The sequence below is a fragment of the Equus quagga genome, chromosome 13 (assembly GCF_021613505.1).
Source record: "Equus quagga isolate Etosha38 chromosome 13, UCLA_HA_Equagga_1.0, whole genome shotgun sequence".
Taxonomy (NCBI): domain Eukaryota; kingdom Metazoa; phylum Chordata; class Mammalia; order Perissodactyla; family Equidae; genus Equus; species Equus quagga.
The window spans coordinates 62831933-62845615 of record NC_060279.1 but is presented as its reverse complement, the minus strand read 5'-3'; the positions used below and the strand labels follow the sequence as shown (position 1 = coordinate 62845615).

At 46.8% G+C, this 13683-nt stretch overlaps 1 protein-coding gene across 1 annotated transcript in view; it reads right to left on the bottom strand.

The window, feature by feature from the left end:
• Positions 1–11815, bottom strand: part of CDH3 (cadherin 3) — a 56084-nt gene extending 44269 nt beyond the window's left edge. The window contains exon 1 of the mRNA XM_046682648.1: positions 11674–11815. The gene's annotated coding sequence lies outside the window, so the exon portion shown is untranslated. The remainder of the gene's footprint in view (positions 1–11673) is intronic.
• Between the last annotated feature and the right edge of the window lie 1868 nt (positions 11816–13683).

Genomic DNA, 13683 nt, shown 5'->3' with positions numbered 1-13683 from the left:
GGGATTCCTTCCTCTACTTCAGAGCCGAAGTGCTTTTCTCTGGGCGGCACACAAGTGGGCCCCGGGCACAGAAACGCAATCTCTCCACCCTGCACGCCCTCTCCCCACGGAGCTGAGCCTTCCTACCCTCTGGTTCCCAGGTGTCCCCCCTTCCCTAGGTGCCTTGAGAACCCCAGGCTGACGCCTCCTCGTCTTCTTCTCCCTCCGCAGCTCTGATTTAGGGGTTTGAGGAGGAGACTGGAGTCTCTAATTATAGATTCTTTGGCCCTCAAGGGCTAACGCGATGGCCTGCCTGTCCTTCCCACCACCAGGCCTGGTGGCTAAGAGGAAGACGGCTTGTTTTGCGTCGGTAGGAGTCCTCTCTCTAGCTTCTGGGGCCGCACTGCCTGCGTTCAAACCCAGGTTCCACAACTTATTAGCGCTGTGGCCTCAGGCAGATGAAATAACCCCTCTCACACTCAGTTCTGCATGCGTCAAATGGGGCTATTATGACATCTGCCCTCCGAAGTACTAGGATTAAAGGAATTAATACATATAGGCGAGGATAAAGTTAATTAACACGTTTAAAAAGCTAAACTCAGTACCTGGCACAGACCAAGTGCCCAAATGTTGCCTGTATCATTGCTTTAGGATCCGGCTCATTTGCCCTCCTCCGCCGCCTCGCGAGCGGTTTCTCTCCTCTGTAGCATCCTCATGTTCCCCAAACTAACAGTAAGGAGAAATGCTGTAATCCTTCAATTTCACGGCTGAGCGTAAAGCGAGCAATTGGCATCTGGTTTCACGGGAGCGCTCGGATACCCGGCCTGTGGTCCCTGCAACTGTGGGTTTGGAGCGGACAACGCGCAGGAAGAGCCCGAGGCAGTTCGCTGAGCTCCGCGCCTCCCTCGCCTCGCTCTCGCGCAGGGGGCGCTTCCCTTGCCCGAAGGGAGATTAGATACCCGCATCCTGGCGGCGCGGGCCCCAGACTGGACGCTGTGGCCCCGCCTTTCCTAGCCTCGCAGGTTCCCCAGCGCCTGCCCGGAGCCAGATGAAACCATTAGGCGGACAGTTAAACACAAACGAGCCTCGGGATACAGGCCCTAATTAAGTAAACACCCGGCAGGAGGGCTGTTGAGCGCGCTCATTTCCGCCTCCTGCCAGGGCACTCAGCATTCCAGGCGGGGGCGAGGAGAGGAGAGAAGAGGAGAAATTGACAGTCAGCTCTTCTGCCTGCAGCTTGGACCACGCTGCTGCCTTTTCCTAGCTCCCCTTGTCGGTCGTTCATTCATTCATTTATCCATTCAACAAACATTTGCTCATAGCCTGCTATGTGCCAAGCAGTGGAGATACAAAGTGAACAAAACAGAGAAACACCCCTGCACTCTTGGACCTTCCATCCCAGAGTGTGGGGGGTGGAGGAAAATAAACAAGTAAACATAAAATGTTAGATAATATGTGCTATGTAAAAGAACAAGGACAGAATGGGAAGTGGCAATTCACAGAACAGAAGGTAGGGTTGGAAATTGTAAATAAAGTGATCCAGAAGGTGTTTCGGTCCAGGTCTAGCAGGAGACAGAATCCAGCTTAGATGGATCAAGTCTTAGTGAAGGGTCTAGACGAATGGACGAAGATCAGGGACCCAACAGGGGTTTTTAGGCACCACAGACAGCAGAAGGGGTTACAACTTTGAGACTGAAGGGCAAAGGGAGGAAATGGTGTCATTGGAAGTCGGGGGTTGGGGGGAGCTGGGGAGTGGAGGACCACCCCTCCCAACTGCAGCTGTGGTCCAGGAGGGACTGGGCCAACTGTCCAGAGCAGAGCAGGGGCGACACAGGGAAAAAATACCGCAACATCTCTCTCCTTCTGCCCTTCATCTCCTGGCAGTGCCTCCCGTGGACCAAACCCACCCAGAAGCCTGAGGGCAAGAAAACGTAGGCAGTGGGGTCCGTGGTGGTCACTCTCCCCAGGCACAGGGCAGGGCGGAGAAAGGCAGAAAATGGAGGAGGGGCAGATGCTCAAATGGGAAAGACCAGAGGCCTCAGTGAGAAATGGACATTTGAACAAAATCTGAAGGAAGTGAAGGAGCAAGTTACACTAAGATATCTGAAGAAAGAGTATTCTAAGCAGAGAAAATAGGGCAGCAGTCTTGGGGCGGTAGATTAGTCGAGACAAAAAATTAAACTGTGTGTCTGCAGTAGAGTGAACAAGTAGGAAATGAGTCCGAGTTGGGAGGGTGGGAATAAATCTTGAAGAGCATCATAGGCCATTGTAAGAACTCCGGCTTTTACTCTGAGAGGGAGGGCAGGAAGGCACTGGAGGTTGTGAGCAGAGGTGTGATGCTGACAAGACCACAGGGGGTGAGGGCAGAAGCAGGGAGTTCAGCTGGGATTCTGTTGCAATCATCCAGGCAAAAACTGAAATGGCTTGATTCAGGGTGGTCATTGTGGAAGCAGTAAGAAATGATCAGATTGAAAAAGAACCCCAGAAAATAACAAGTATTGTTGAGGATGTGAGAGAAATTGAAATGCTTATGTACTGTTGGTGGGAATGGAAAACGGTGCAGCCACTATGGAAAACGGTTACTAAAAAAAAATTAAAAATAGAATTGCCACATGATCCAGCAATTCCACTTCTGGGCATATACCCAAAAGAATTGAGTACAGGAACTCAAACATCCGTGTATCCATCCCATGGATATTTGTACATCCATGTTCAAAGCAGCATTATTTGCAATAGTCAAGAGGCGGAAGCAACCCAAGTGCGCATTGACAGATGAATGGATAAACAAAATATTTAACAGGTCCAGAGTTCCAGTTTTCAAGGTGCAAAGAGTTCTGTGGTTGGATAGTGGTAATGCTTGTACAACACTGTGAATGTACTGAATGCCACTGAACTGTACATTATGTGTATTTTACCACAATTTAAAAGAGTTACTAATGGGGGCCAGTCTGGTGGTGTAGCAGTTAAGTTCTCAAGCCTTGCTTCGGCGGCCAGTGTTCACCAGTTTGGATCCCGGGTGCGGACCTGTGCACTGCTTGGCAAGCCATGCTGTGGCAGGCGCCCTACATATAAAGTAGAGGAAGATGGGCACAGATGTTAGCCCAGGGCCAGTCTTCCTCAGCAAAAAGAGAGGATTGGCAGCAGATGTTAGCTCAGGGCTAATCTTCCTCAAAAAAAAAAAAGTTACTAAAAAAAGTGATCAGACTCTGGGTATATTCTGAAATTATTGCCGATGAAATTGGCTAAAGGGTTGGATATGGGGTGTGAGAGACAGAGTGGGTCAAGGATGACTCCAGGGTTTGGGGCCTGAGCAATCAGCAGGATGGCAATGCCATTTCCTGAGATGGGGAAGTGTAGTGGACACTGTCAGGGTGCCATTCAGATCCCCTGGGGTCCCTTTGATGGTTTCTGAGCTCCCATCCCTTAGCTTCTGTGTGCTGACGCTCCTAACAGCCTGCACTTGTGACTCTTTAGACGCCTGCCTCCTGCTATTGGGGTCCCTTTGCCCTTGCAAGGAAGTGCCCAAGAGTTCACTTCCCCAGCCCTTAGCCAGTGACCAACTAGCTCAGGAGTATGGAAGCCCAGCTCCCTTCCCGAGTCAGACAAACTCCCAGAGATAATTACATTCGTCATTCTACTGTGGGATGAGGCTGAAGCTCCCCTTGGGGCACTTGGTCTGAAATCACACCCTTGCTCAGCTTCTTGCCCTCTTCAGCCTGCTTCTCTCACTCCTTTATCAGTTCCTCCTCAGGGCCCTTCCCTAATAAGTCATTCAGGCACGTGAATCCTTGTTTCAGGGTCGGCTTCTTGGAATCCCATTGCAGGTAGAGCAAACTTGGGATCAGGGGAAGATGAGGACTTCAAATTGGGGCCTGTTTAGAGATGCCCGGGAGTGGCATGTTGAGGAGGCTGTGGTTGAAGACACCAGTTCAGGGTAGATGTCTGGCCTGCGGATACACATTTGTCACAATGGGAAAGCATCAATGCTGGGGGCAATCTGTGGAGAAAGACTTGCCTGCCTAGAACCCTGAGCCTCTGGGACCTTCCTGTCTCCGACAAAGTGTGGCCTTCTTCAGCAGTCAGAACGTTCATACTGTCCCTGACACCTTCCATCCAAACAGGGCTGGGACTCTTTCCCTCTTTTTGCTCTTTCAAAAAGAACTGCATCTTCTCTGTGCTTCTTGTCTGCAGTTCACATTTAAACACATGCTACTTACTGCCGAGTGGAATCTCTGGCCTTCTTACTTTCCTCTGAGTGTCCTTCTGTCTCACTCTCCACTACCTCTTTCCTCCCTCCTCGAAAGCTCCTTGGGGTCAGGGATTAGGACTACCAGAATATAACATCTCTAGATTCCCCCAGCACCCAACCAGGAAAAGGCCCATGGCATTGAAGTCAGGGTCGGCACACCTGAGTCTGAATCTTGTGTCTGAAAGTGACTACCTGGGTGACCTGGAGTGAGTCATTAGTCCCCTAGAGCCCTCTGGAACTAGTCATTCCTATTTAATGAGTGATGGTGTGGACTATCCCAAACTGAACTCCTGACCTTCTCCCACAAACCTGATCCTCCCAGTCTTTCTATCTCATCGAAAGGCAACTCCATCCTTCCAGTGGCTCAGCCTGACCCGTCTTTCACTCTGACTCATCTTCTACCACTTACTTGCTCTGCTTTCCAACACTGGCCTCCCTTGGCTCTCCAAACACACCAGGCGTGGGCCTGCCTTTGTTCTTGCACTTCCTTCTCCCTGGATCACCCTTCCCCCGGGTGTCCGCCTGTCTCTCTCCCTCACTCCTTCAGGTCTCTCTCAGGCCTTCCTTGACCTCCCTACATAGATGGCACTCTCCCATCACCCTCTCTCTCCCTCTCCCCTACTTTATTCTTTTCACAGCACTTATCACATCCTGATTTATTAATACAAATATGTATATTTTTTGGGAGGCAACATACAGTAAAGATTAAGAGCAAGGACTCTGGAGTCACACTGTCTGACTTTGAATCCTGAATCCAGCTCTTCTGAGCTGTGAGACCTTGGGGAAGTGACTTCCAACCCGCTGTGCCTCAGTGTCCTCATCTGTAAAATGGGATAAGCATAATAATCCTTCCTCAGGGCTGGCCCAGTGGCGCAGCGATTAAGTTCACACGTTCCACTTCATCGGCCCGGGGTTTGCCGGTTCAGATCCCAGGTGCGGACATGGCACTGCTTGGCACACCATGCTGTGGCAGGTGTCCCACATAGAAAGTAGAGGAAGATGAGCACGGATGTTAGCTCAGGGCCAGTCTTTCTCAGCAAAAAGAGGGAGATTGGTAGCAATTAGCTCAGGGCTAACCTTCCTCAAAAAAATAAAATAAATAAAATAATCCTTCCTCACAGCTTATGAATTAAGATTTGTAAAGCACTTTACATGTGTTCATTAAATTGTTTTTACTGTCTCTCTCCCCTCATTGAATATATCCTCCGTGAGAGGCAGAGATTTTTGTCTGCTGCACCCCCAGTGCATACAACAGCCCGGCATGAAATAGATACTCAAATATTCACTGAATGAGTGAAATCAATAAACAATAATGCTTAAGCATTTGGTAGGGTGCTAGATGCACAGGAGAAGCAAAATCAATGTGGTTCCCGGACCCACCTCACAGAGCGGACGTGAGATCCAATGAGCTAATATAGGGAAAGTGTTTTACGAAGTGTCTCACAAATGATACAAGTAAAAGTAAATGGAAATTCTACTACTGTTTTCTGAGCATGTACTGGATTCAGCCTCTGTGCTGAGTACTTTCAGGCATGATTCCATTCTAATCCTCACCAACTCTACATGGTAGTTCATATTATCCCCTTTTCACAGACAAGGATACTGAGCCTGCGTCCCTTGCCCAAGGCCACACAGCTAGGCAGAAGCAAAGCCACAGTGTAACCCAGTTCTGTCTCACTCCAAACCTCATTGTCTGAATCAGTTGCCAACCTGCTATCTATCAATATTTGCTGCAAGAAGGAATTCGGGGAGCAGGTCTTTGGTATATTAGGAAGAATTCCACAATATCTGATCCTTTCTCTTAAGAACCTCTTAAAATAAACATATTTGCCTCTAGTCCAAGGTTAAATTCTGGGTCCTCCAAGAAATATTTAGAATGAGCTTTTCTGCCCATTTTTGGTAGCAACATTCCCAGAGCTCCACTCCCACACAGCACACTTATGGGGTTGTGTCCCAGAGACAAGCGGGAGTTTTCCAGTCTTCTAGGAAGAAGCCTTAAAACTAGGGGAGGCCTTATTTCCTGCCCTCCCCTCCCCTGCCCAGTGCTGTGCAAACATGATTCCATAGTCTTAAGTCTTTATGTCTGTTCCTGAGCTTTCTGGGTCCCTCCTTTTTATCCGGTGATGTCACTGGCCAGCTCTTCCCATCCATTACTTCTGAATCCTTAAAGGTGCTGAGGCAGCTGATCCCCAGTGAGAAACCTGATCCACATACCTTCCCTTTCCCTGAATCTCGGGTGGGGCTCTGCTGCGTTGAGCCCTGGTGAATTTTTGCCAAGGCCTGAGCTGTCAGTTTCCAGAGATCAGAGGCCAAGCATTTATGTATGTGTGTACATTGAGGGCATGGAATCGATTAATCAATAAGCACTCACAAAGCCCTGAGTCCCCGTGGTTGGCTAAGGTCTAGAAACTTTGAGAACTGTAGAACCAAAAAGGCCCTTCAAGGAAATAATAATACTAACAAAATAATACCCCTGAAAGGCAGGGCTGACCTCTGCAGTTTAGATTTCCCAGGCTCACTTGAGAGATGACTTCCTGCCGGGTTCAGCCAGTGGGAGGCACTAGTGGGAGACTGGAGGGTGGGACAAAGGGGAAAGCCAGGGTATTTCTCCTCCTTCAGCAGTGTCTTGGCAAAGACTGTGTCTTGTCTACAGCTGCAGCTCCTGCTGTGGGTCCAGCTTCTGCCGGCCTCTGGGCTCCAGGAACACTACGTTTTCCCTCTCTTCCTCCTGCTAAGGGGCAGATGACTTCCTGCTGCGTAATCTCTAGGTTGCATCACTGTCCCTTGTTTGGCTTCTCAGCCTTTCCGTTACCCCTGCATTAAATTCCCTCTGCTTTAAGTCCTCACAATGGTTTTTGTCTTCCTGATTGGACCCTGACTGACAGAATTGTTAAAACTTACACAGTACTCACTGGGGGCCAGACACTGTTCTAGTGCATTATGCAAATTAAGTTATTTAATTCTACCAGCTAAGGAATGATGATATTCTACAGATGAGAAAACTGAGGCATAGGGAGTTTGATCTACCCTAGTGAGATCCCAAATTTGGATGCATATCAAAAATTGCCCAGGAAGCTAAATAAAAATAGAGGAGGTGATAGAGGCCATCCTAACCCTACTGAATCAGACTTGCCAGTCCATGGCCCTGGAATCTGGAGATTAATAAGTTCTGCAGGTGATTCTCATGCAGCTAACCCAGCTAACCCAGTCCCCCTCCTGAACTGGTATTCAGGAAACCCTGACCTGGTTTTGGTGATGATGACGCCAAGATCCAGACCAGGAATGTGACCTGCCCACGGCAGCACAGCAAGCTGCGTGGCAGACAAAAACACCACCAAGGACAGCGCTTGCTGCTGCCTCCACTGCCTTCTCCTTCAAGGTCATGTGGCTCGTTCCGATATTTAGACTTGCTCTCGCTAGGAGCCATCTGAAGCCACTTCTTATTAGAAATGTTTTGGAAAACTCAGGGTATAAACAGACGTGTAGGCAGGATTGCTGAGTGGTTGATCAGTGTTTGGGGAGAGGAAAAGGGAGGCAGTTTCGTCCACTTAATCTCTTATTTTCAGTCCTTCTGAATAACCTCAGGGAGTTAGTTAACCCTTCCCCTGTTCTACCTTACCCATTCTGACCAAGACTGGGGTCAGGCCAGGAATCTATATTTTTTAACAGGGTCCCAAGGTGATCTGACAATTTGGAAAATATAATCAAAATCCAAAAAGCCCAGAAGCTGAATGGATTTCCATAATAAAAACAACCCCATAAGGGTTGGATTTGTGTCTCCCCCCAACCCCAATTGCTGTATTCCCAGTACCAACAATGGTGCCTGGCACACCGTAGGTGCTTAATAAATATTTATTGAATGAGATAATAATAATGCATTTTCTTGCATTTTAAAAATATTTTCTGTATAGTTATTCACTGATTCTCACAACAGACAGAATAGATATCAGACTCCTAATTTTACAGAAGATGAAACTGAATTCAGAGAGGTTGGGTGACTTACCAGGTCAGACAGCTAATGAGAAGGGCCAAACTCTCTCCATGAAATTCTTCCCTCCCAGCTGATGGTGATGACAAGGAATACAGGTAGAAGAATGCAAATATGAATGCAAAATAAACTACCAGAACACAGGTCAAATAATTTGATAAGAATAAGAAATTCTAGCATTTATCACTGGAGGGGGAGATTGGAGGCCTAAAGATTCCAGGGGACACACAAATCCCTCTGTCTCTGGACTCTATACTTAGTCCTTAATTCGAGCAGTCCTTGTTTGCCTGCTCTGTTAGTAACGGTAACTCCCCTTATTCCATATCATTACATGCTAAGTGCTTTGCACATTTTACTCCATTTAATTCTATCATCTCTCTCCTGGACTACTGCAATAGCCTTCCTCAGTCCCCCTCTAATCTGTTTTCCCCTCTACGGTCAGACTGATCTTTTAAAACTGCTAAGTCTGATCACTTCACCTCTCTGATTAAGATCCCCAAATGCCTCCCCACTGTGCACTATCAAAGTCCTGCCTGGTTTAGTCCCCTCCTACCTCTCCATTCATTACATTCAAGAAATATTTACTGAGGGCCTCCTATGTGTCAGACACTACTTTGGGCACTGGAGATGCAATGGTGAATCAAATAGACAAGGTCCTTCCTTTCAGGGAATTTACAATAAAAAAGTAGAGAAGTAAACAAGTGAGGTAATTACAGACTATTGAAAGTGCTAAGAAGGATATAAAGTAATAAGATAGTCCCTGGGGAAGCCCATTTTTGATAGAATGGTGAGGGCAGATGCTCTGAGGAGGCGACATCAAAGCTAAGATCTGAAGGTTGAGAAGGAGACAGTCATGGAAAAGCTGGGAGAAAGTATTCCAGGCAGAGGGAACAGCATGTGTAAAGGTCCTCAGGTAGGCAACTTCTAGAAACCAGACACAGAGGAGAAGTCAGTGTGGTTGAAGCAGAGTGATTCAGACAGAGAGAGAGAGATATGGTGAGATTAGAGAAACAGATGAGAGCCAGATCATATAAGGTTCTGTATCTACAGAAAGTGGTCTGACTCTCATTCCAGAATAAAAGGAAGCTACTGAAAGAATTTTAAGCAGAGGACAAATATGGCCTGATTTATATTATATAACAATTCTTCAGGTTCTGTGTGAAAATGAATGGGGGATGGGAAGAATGGAAGTAAGGGACAAGAGAGGAGACTGGTGCTTGTCTGGATAAGTGACGATGGACTTGACTAGGCCTATAGTGGTGGCAGAGGAGATGGAGAAAAGTGGTCAGAGTCTCAATAGATCTTTGGGGTAAAATAACAAGACTTGCTGATAGATTGATTTTGAGGATAAAGGAGGGAGGAATCAAGGCCTTCCCTTAGGTTTGGGGCTTGGAGAGATGGTGCTGCCATTTACGGAGATAGAATCAGGTACGGAGGAATCAAGCGCTCCTTCTGGGCTGTGAAGTTGGAGGTGCTGTGAGCTGGCCAGGTGCAGATGTTGATTTGGGCTATCTGGGTCTGGTGCTAAGTGGTTAGGTAGATTGGAGATACAAACAAGTGTGTCTCCAAACAGATGATATTTAAAGCCACTGGATTGGCCCTGAGGCACTCCGACATTTGAAGGCTGGGTGGAGGAGGAAGGACTGGATAGGTCAAAGGAAAACCAGAAGATCAAAGTCAACGGAAGAAAGCGTTTCAGAAAAGAAGTGGTCGGCCAGGTCAGATCCTGCAGCGAGGCCATGAAAGATGTGGTCAGCGATATGTCCATTTAATTTGGCTGCTTGGGGTCACTGGGAGAACAGTTTCACTGGAGAATCAACCCAGAAACCAGACTGGATTAGACAGAAGAGTGGACTGGAGGTGAGGAAGCATGTCTAGACAATTCTTTTCAAGTTTTTCTTCAATGGGAGTAAGGAAATGGGGTGTAGCTGCAGGTGTGTGTGGTGTCAGGTGAGGGTTGGTTTTTTTAAATGGAATTTACTGGAACCACGTTTTCCAAACTTCAGTCACTGAAGAATCATCTTTGTTTTTGCCCCGTCCTTACACCATGGATGCTCTATACTTAAAATTTTTCTCTCTTTTAATTTAAACAAATTACTTTAAACATTTACTTAGAAAAGCAATATTACTCCATCAAATGGGAAACTAATATCACTTGTCACAAACAGAAGGTCCCTGATTAAAAAATCAGTACAATGAAAATAAAACAATGTCATTAAATTCTAGCTAGATATTGTCCCCCGCTGGGAGCTGAGCCTGGGACCAGCTCTGTTTTTTTTGTTTTTGTTAAGATTTTATTTTTCCTTTTTCTCCCCAAAGCCCACCGGTACATAGTTGTGTATTTTTAGTTGTGGGTCCTTCTAGTTGTGGCATGTGGGATGCCGCCTCAGCATGGCCTGACGAATGGTGCCATGTCCGCGCCCAGGATTCGATTGGGGAAACCCTGGGCCGACAAAGCAGAGCACGTGAACTTAACCACTCAGCCACGGGGCCAGCCCTCCAGCTCTGTTTTAAAAAGGGAATCATTAAGTGTTAGATGTTAAAGACATATTGACATCAAAGTGAGACTTTCTCCTTGAAGGACTGAAAGAGAATTGAAGAGAATAATTTTTTCTCTGTGTGAGTTAAACCGCCTAATACCAGGCTTATACTCTGAGAAACATTTCTTAGAATGTTTCTTTTCTTTTGTTATTGAGATATAGAATTTCCCAGCAAGGAGGCCAATGCCAGGCAAAGGCTGTGTCCTCATGGAATTTACAGTCTGCCCCTCACGATACCCCTAGTGCCTAGCATAGTGCTAGTATGTAGTAGGTATTCTCTCTCTTTGTTTTTTGGCTTATCTATATATTTTTTTCTATTAGTTTTCTACAAAGAACATGTGTTATTTGTGAGTTAAAAACCAGTCTTATTTGAACTCTCATTTTCCAGTGTGTCTAATTCAGAACTGTCGACTGAAGCCAAAAAGAATAGCGTCAGGATCTCCCTTTGGATGTAAAACCCTGGACTGGGAAGAGAGAAGTGTCCAAACAGAAGAATCCAGCAACAATTCTGTTTGAGATGCAAACAATTCTCCTGATTCCCACTTCTCCACCGCCCACCCCCTCCCCCAATAAGCTGTATTTTGTGGGTCCTTACAGCAGCCTTTGCTTTCACACCCTCACACACAATAGTTAAGGACACCAAAGCCGATTTGTCTGCCCTCCTCAATAAAATAGTGACAGCAAGACAAAACATTACCAACAAGTCTTTAAAAATTTAAAGAGCCTGATAAACACCTCCGTTTGGCATCTGCCATGGAAGGAAATCACCTCTGGCGTGGGCCTCTCCAGTGCTCCCCCTTTCCCAGACACCTTCTGTACCAACTCCCCACCCCACGATTTACCCTCAGCTGCTTGCAGGAGAATGTCAAGGCCCCTTGCTGGAGGAGTTGGAGGATGGGGAACCCCCGTATACTCACAAGAGTGAAGCTAATATTAGAGTTGATGTTCTTCAAGCATGTTGAGGATCAAAGCCTGAGATCTGAAGCTTTGGCAAGAAGGCAGCCCCGCCTGCGAGCATGGGTGGGCCCCTAGCCTGGAGGCCCTGGATCACAGCACCAGGTGCTATGAACACCAGGCTGAGCCTGCCTGTGACAAGACATGTGTCAGGGCCAGCCCAGAGAAGGCCGGGTCCCCAGGCTGCTGCTGCAGAAAAGGAAGGATTCCAACCATTGTAATTAAATTAATGCAGGAATTTGAGAGGCGGGAAAGGGAAAGTAAAGAACAAAAAAGAAGAAAACAACAATCATATCCTCACCAAACCAAACTAACTAATGTTAGATTTTAGCTTTTTGCGCCAGTCTTTTTCCTATACAGAACTTTAAAAAATGGTGTAACTGGTGTCCTCTTTGTATAATAAGAAAAAAAGAACATTGCGATGAAAGCAAAAATCCTTCTTGATTTCTATTTAGACATCCATTCCCATCTTTGCTTTCAAAGAGACAAATACTCTGAGGTGGTTTATGCCCTCCTCTTTTAAAATACTTGTATGTAAATTTTCTAGTCCTATAACTTGCTTTTTTCACGCAAACATATTTTTGACAATTGTCCAAGTTGATGTACATGAAATTCACTCCTTTATCACCTCCAGCACATATATGAACCACATTTGTTGGTGGTCATGTCATACCAGTAGCCAAGGCTTAAAAGCATTCCTCTCTACCAGAAACTCTTCTAAGCCCTCTCTGTATACTAACCCCTTGGATTCTTACAAGGATCTAGGAAGACATAGGGATAAGCCAAATAAATTTCTCATCATCACACAGCTGGTAAGTGGCAGGATGGGATTTAGGGCCCAAGTCTGGGGTCAAAGTCTAGGCTTTTATCTACTGCACCATCCAGCCTGCACTTGGGCTTTCTAGTTTTTGACAGCGCAAGCAAGTCTCAGTATTGTATCAATTAGCTATTGTTGGGTAACAAACCATCTCCGAAACTTAGTGGCTTAAAACAATACTAGTTTATTTTCTCCTGATTCTGTGGCTTGACAAGATAGTTCTTCTGATTTTACCTGGATTCACTTACTGGCTGTGGTCAGCTGGCAGCTTGGCTGGATGGCCTGTGGTGGCCTCACTCACACGTCTGGAGCCTCAACTGGGATGTCTGGGCCTCTCTCTTCAGCAGGACTTCTTCACATGATGGTGGAAATGTTCGGAGAGAGACAGAGCAGAAGCTGCAAGGTCTTCTGAGACTTAGGTTCAGAACATGGCAATAGTCACTTCTGCTGAATTCTACTGTTTAAAGCGAGGTATAAGACCAGCTCAGATTCAAAGGGTGGGAAAATAGACCCCACCTCTTTTCTTTTTCTTTTTTTTTTTTAGGAAGATTAGCCCTGAGCTAACTGCTGCCAATCCTCCTCTTTTTGCTGAGGAGGCTGGCCCTGAGCTAACATCCATCCCCATCTTCCTCTACTTTATATGTGGGACACCTGCCACAGCATGGCTTTTTGCCAAGTGGGGCCATGTCCACACCCGGGATCCGAACCAGCAAACTCCAGGCCGGCGAGAAGGGGAACTTGCGAACTTAACCACTGCACCATCGGGCCAGCCCCAGATCCCACCTCTTGATGGGAGGGGCTGTAAAGAATTTGTGGCTATTTTTTTTTTGATTTTTTTTTTTTCCTTCCCAAAGCCCCCTGGTACATAGTTGTATATTTTTAATTGTGGGTCCTTCTAGTTGTGGCACAGGGGCACTGCCTCAGCATGGCTTGATGAGCAGTGCCATGTCTGTGCCTGGGATCTGAACCGGTGAAACCCTGGGCCACCACAGTGGCACACATGAACCCAACCATTCGGCCATGGGGCCAGCCCCCTGTGGCCATTTTTAATCTACTAAAGTAAGCATCCTTATATATACTGCTGGTGCACGAGATGGGCAGTGTCTCTAGAGTGTGTACCAAGAAGTGGAATTGCTGGAACTTGATTTTTCAACTT